This window comes from Symphalangus syndactylus, chromosome 7, assembly GCF_028878055.3.
Source record: "Symphalangus syndactylus isolate Jambi chromosome 7, NHGRI_mSymSyn1-v2.1_pri, whole genome shotgun sequence".
NCBI lineage: Eukaryota > Metazoa > Chordata > Mammalia > Primates > Hylobatidae > Symphalangus > Symphalangus syndactylus.
Genome location: NC_072429.2, coordinates 18275556 through 18281166, shown reverse-complemented (window position 1 = coordinate 18281166; position 5611 = coordinate 18275556).

The following is a 5611-nucleotide window of genomic DNA, read 5'->3' as shown; positions in this document are numbered from 1 at the left end:
AAAGGGCATGAAGCTCAGTTGCACAGGCACACGTTTCTCCTTTCATAAATATTAGTGACCCCTCCTACAGCTTATTAAATATGTATATTTGGCCAACTGCTCAACATACATTCTTTTTTCCTGTGCCCTTCCCTCGAAGTGCATGTTTTCAGCTACTGGCTGGAGGCTACACTTTCCAGCCTGTCAGATTGGCCACCTGCACCATGCAACTCTTTATGTGAAATAAAGCTCTCCTCTTTAAATTTATGAACCTCACTATTTTTCACTTGACTCTTTTTTTTTTTTTTTTTTTAAACAGAGTCTCGCTCTGTTGCCTAGGCTAGTGTGCAGTGGTGCGATCTCAGCCCACTGCAACCTCCACCTCTGGGTTCAAGTGATCTCCTGCCTCAGCCTCCCAAGCAGCTGGGATTACATGTACCTGCCACCACTCCTGGCTAATTTTTGTATTTTTCGTAGAGATGGGATTTCACCATGTTGGCCAGGCTGATCTCGAACTCCTGACCTCATGATTTGCCCACCTCAGCATCCCAAAGTGCTAGGATTACAGGTGTGAGCCACCATGCCCAGCCACTTGACACTCTTAACCCACGTCCTCATTTTTAGACTCCTAATCCACCAGCAAGTTCTGCCAATTCTACCTCTAAAATATATCATAAATCTATCCATGTTTTTTCTGATACCATTTTGATTTATCATTGCTGACCTGAACTTCTCCGAATTCTGAGATCAAGGTCCTGGCAGGTAGGGTCAGTATCTTCAGAGGGCTGTTTCCTTGGCCACTTTCTCCCTGTGTGTTCACATGGTCTTACCTCTGTGTGTGTCTGTGTCTGCGTCCTAATCTCCTCTTATGAGGACAATAGTCATGTTGAGTTAGGGCCCATCCTCATGACTTTTTTTTTTTTTTTTTTTTTTGAGATGGAGTCTCTCTCCATCACCCAGGCTGGAGTGCAGTGGTGCAATCTGAGCTCGCCACAACCTCTGCCTCCCAGGTTCAAGTGATTCTTCTGCCTCAGCCTCCTGAGTAGATGGGATTACAGGTGCATGCCACCACGTCCAGCTAATTTTTGTATTTTTAGTAGAGACGGGGTTTTGCCATGTTGACCAGACTGGTCTCGAACTCCTGACCTCAGTTGATCTGCCCACTTCGGCCTCCCAAAGTGCTGGGATTATAGGAATGAGCCTCTTCGCCTGGCCCTCATGACCTCATTTTAACTTATTACCTCTTTAAAGACCCTATTTCCAAATACAGTCACATTCTGAGATACTGGGCGTTGGGACTTTAACATAAGAACTTTGGAGGAATACATTTCAGCACATAACACCCCCCCCCTTTTTTTTTTTTTTTTTTGAGACGGAGTCTCACTGTGTCACCCAGGCTGGAGTGCAGTGGCGCGATCTCGGCTCACTGCAAGCTCTGCCTCCCGGGTTCACGTCATTCTCTTGCCTCAGCCTCTCGAGTAGCTGGGACTACAGTTGCCTGCCACCACGCCCAGCTAATTTTTTTGTATTTTTAGTAGAGACGGGGTTTCACCGTGTTAGCCAGGATGGTCTCGATCTCCTGATCTCATGATCCGCCCGCCTCGGCCTCCCAAAGTGCCAGGATTACAGGCGTGAGCCACCGCGCCCAGCCAATACCACCCTTTTGAAAAACAAAAATTCTCCACCAGCCGTCTACTCATCCAAACCCTCTAATGGTTCCCATTGTGCGTAGATTAAAATTAAAAACCCCTGCCTTGACTTTACGTGGGTAAAGGGAAAGGGAAAGCTTTCCCCTTGGCCTCCTGAAGTTTCACTGGAAAATCAACTTGCAAAAGGCAGATTGGTGGGTAAAAAGGCATACAAATTTATTTGCTGTGTATTCACAGGGAGAACCACTAAGTAACTGCTCACCCCGCAAGGTGGTGCCTAAGTGTATATGTCGTCCTGGCAAAACAGGTTATGGGAGTGAGAGAAGGAGTTCTGTTGAGGGGATTTTTAGGGAGAATGGATGGATTAAGGAACAGATATTAACGTGTACATTATCTTGTGAAAAGGTCTGTTCAAGTGTGGCTATACTCTTGGTTTTACAGGAAAGGGAAGAAAAAACAATCGTCCTTAATGTGCCTTAGTGTGTCTGGATCTTAGGCAGATAAAGAAACTGTAACTTCTTTGGGAAAGATGGGATGAGGAAGAAGGTCAGAGAAACCTTGAGTGTTCTTCACTTCAGTATGTCAAAGCACCATATTTTGGGGTATCGGTTTCCGAGCCCCAACAACTTACAAATTCTTACATGCTCTCACTTTTGCCAGTCTCTCCATCTGGGCTAGTACCCAATGCCCACCCCCCACCTTTTTTTTTTTTTTCAAATGCAGTAATGTGTCACTTAACGATGGGGACAGATTCTGAGAAATGTGCTATTAGGCAATTTTGTTGTGTGAACATCAGAGAGTGTACTTGCACAAACCTGGATGGTAGAGCCTACTCCACACCCAGGCTGTATGGTGTATTTGTTGCTCCTAGGCTCCAAGCCTGTATGCACATTACTGTCCTGAATACTGTAATGCCAACTGTAATGCAATGAAAGTATTTGTGTATCTAAACATAGAAAAGGTACAGTAAAATTAGGGAATGAAAGATAAAAAATAGGGCCGGGCGAAGTGGCTCACGCCTGTAATCCCAGCACTTTGGGAAGCTGAGGCAGGTGGATCACCTGAGGTCAGGAGTTCAAGACCAGTCTGGCCAACATAGCGAAACCCTATCTCTACTAAAATTACAAAAAATTAGCCAGGCATGGTGGTGCATACCTGTAATCCCAACTACTCAGGAGACTGAGGCAGGAGAATCACTTGAATCACGGAGGCGGAGGTTGGAGTGAGCCAAGATGGCACCACTGCACTCCAGCCTGGGCGACAGAGTGAGACTCTATCTCAAAACAATAATTAAAAAAAAAAAAGGATTAAAAAAAGAACACCTGTATAGGGCCTTTCCATCAATGGAACTTGCAAAACTGGAAATTTCTCTGAGTGAATCAGTGAGTGAGTGGTGAGTGAATGTGAAGGCCTAGGATCTTACTGTCCATTACTGTAGACTTTAAATATTGTACACTTAGGCTACGCTAAATTTACTTTAAAAATTTTGGCCAGCCATGTTGGCTCACGCCTGTAAACCCAGAAGAGGCAGGAAGATCGCTTAAGCCCAGGAGTTCAAGACCAACCTGGGAAAATGGCGAGATTCCCATCTCTATAAAAATAGAAATAAAAAATTAAAAATGTTCTGTCGTCAATAATAAATTCCCCATAGCTTACTATAATATTTTTACTTTATAAATGTTTTAATTTTTTGATTTTTTGCCTCTTTTATAATAACAGTTGTTTAAAAGAAACCTAAGTACAAAGGTACAAAAACATTTTTATAGCCTTATTCTAGAAGTTTTTTCCCGCTTTTAAAACTCTTTTGTTAAAAACTAAGACATGAACATACACATTAACCTAGGCCTACACAGGTCAGACTCATCAAGGTGTCACTAGGTGATAGAAATTTTTCAGGTTCATTATAATCTTAAGGTACCATCATCACATGAGCAGTCCATCATCGATCATACTCTAAACTTAGCTCCTGCCTCATTTGCATTTGCTAGTCTCACTGCATAGAACCTTCCTACTCATTCAATTAAGAAACACTTTTAGACAATGCCCTGTGTCTAGCACTGCTCTACATTGAGAAAGTGGCTCAGAGCAGTCTGAGGAATGTGAGGTATGCAAAATTGATTAGGCCCAGACAGGAGCAGGAGACACCTGTCACATCCTCCGCACCCATGCCTGGGGGTAATTGCTTAAAGGCATTTTGTTTTCTCTTTCCTTTTCCGTAATTTCAGACTAGCTGATAAATTACCTGCAATGTTACCACAAGTTACACAATGTGACCCTCACCTGTTATCTTCACGTTCCTGGGGTTTGTGGTAGGAAGATCAATGTATAGACAATGATAGCTTATGTTATTTTAATGAACCACTGTAAATTCTTGGTAAGCAACTTAGGAACTGCATCCTAACTGTTTCATCTTTTTTTTTTTTTTTTTTTAACTTTTAACCCACTTGTAATGGCTGCTAATCGGAGCATATATTCAGGGCAACTTGAATCCATGACTCCCAGGCTGCAGACCTCAACCCTGGCCCAAATAGACTCTCCACTTATACTAATTTTGCTTCAGTTTCTTCCTTTAAATCAACAAGATGAACAGTCTTCCCAGCTGGGCTATACGTACCTCGGGGTACAGGAAGTCCTGTACAACTTACAAATTCCTATATGCTCTCACTTTTGCCAATCTCTCCACCTGGGCTAGTACCCAATTCCCCCCTTTTTTTGGTTGGGGGATTGGGAAGTCCTGTACCCTGAGGTGCATATAGCACAGCTGGGAAGACCCTTCAAAGGGATTTTTTTTTTTTTTTTTTTTTTTTTCTGAGACAGAGTCTCGCTCTGTTGCCAGGCTGGAGTGCAGTGGAACAATCTCAGCTCACTGCAAGCTCCGCCTCCCGGGTTCAGGCCATTCTCCTGCCTCAGCCTCTCCGAGTAGGTGGGACTACAGGCGCCCGCCAGCACGCCCGGCTAATTTTTTGTATTTTTTTTTTTTTTTTTTTTTTTTTTTTTTTGAGACGGAGTCTCGCTCTGTCACCCAGGCTGGAGTGCGGTGGCGCGATCTCGGCTCACTGCAAGCTCCGCCTCCCAGGTTCACGCCATTCTCCTGCCTCAGCCTCTCCGAGTAGCTGGGACTACAGGCGCCCGCCACCACGCCCGGCTAATTTTTTGTATTTTTAGTAGAGACGGGGTTTCACCATGGTCTCGATCTCCTGACCTCGTGATCCGCCCGCCTCGGCCTCCCAAAGTGCTGGGATTACAAGCGTGAGCCACCGCGCCCGGCCAATTTTTTGTATTTTTAGTAGAGACGGGGTTTCACTGTGGTCTCGATCTCCTGACCTCGTGATCTGCCCGCCTCGGCCTCCCAAAGTGCTGGGATTACAAGCGTGAGCCACCGCGCCCGGCCATGATGTCAACTTTTAAAAGTATACACTGGGATATTAATATTTAAAATACTTTTATGAGGCACAGAAGCGAAAACGTTTAGAGTGCTACTTTCTAAGTTCTGGAGTCATAGAGAAGAGTGAACAAGATAATTAAGGTCCCTGCCCTCTTAGAACATATATCCCAGGTTTGCTGTTTATAATTTTAACTCAATATATATACAATGAAATATTATTCAGCCTTATAAAAGAAAACCCTGTTATGAGTGACAACATAGATGAACCTGGAGAACATTATGTTGGTGCGATAAGCTGGGCACAGAAAGACAAATACTACATTAGCTCGTGTATACATGTAATCTAAAAAATTCAGATTCATAGAAGCAAAGCATAGAATGCTGGTTGTCAGGGCTGCAGAGATAGGAAAGATAGTAGATGCTGCTCAAAGTTACAAAGTTTCAGTTAGGCAGGATGAATAAATTCTAGAGATGTAATGTATATTGTATACTTGCAGTTTTCGTTTTCGTTTCGTTTTTTTTTTTTAAATAGAGAGAGAAAAGGTCTCACTCTGTCATCCAGGCAGGAGTACAGTGGCATGATCATGGCTCACTGCAG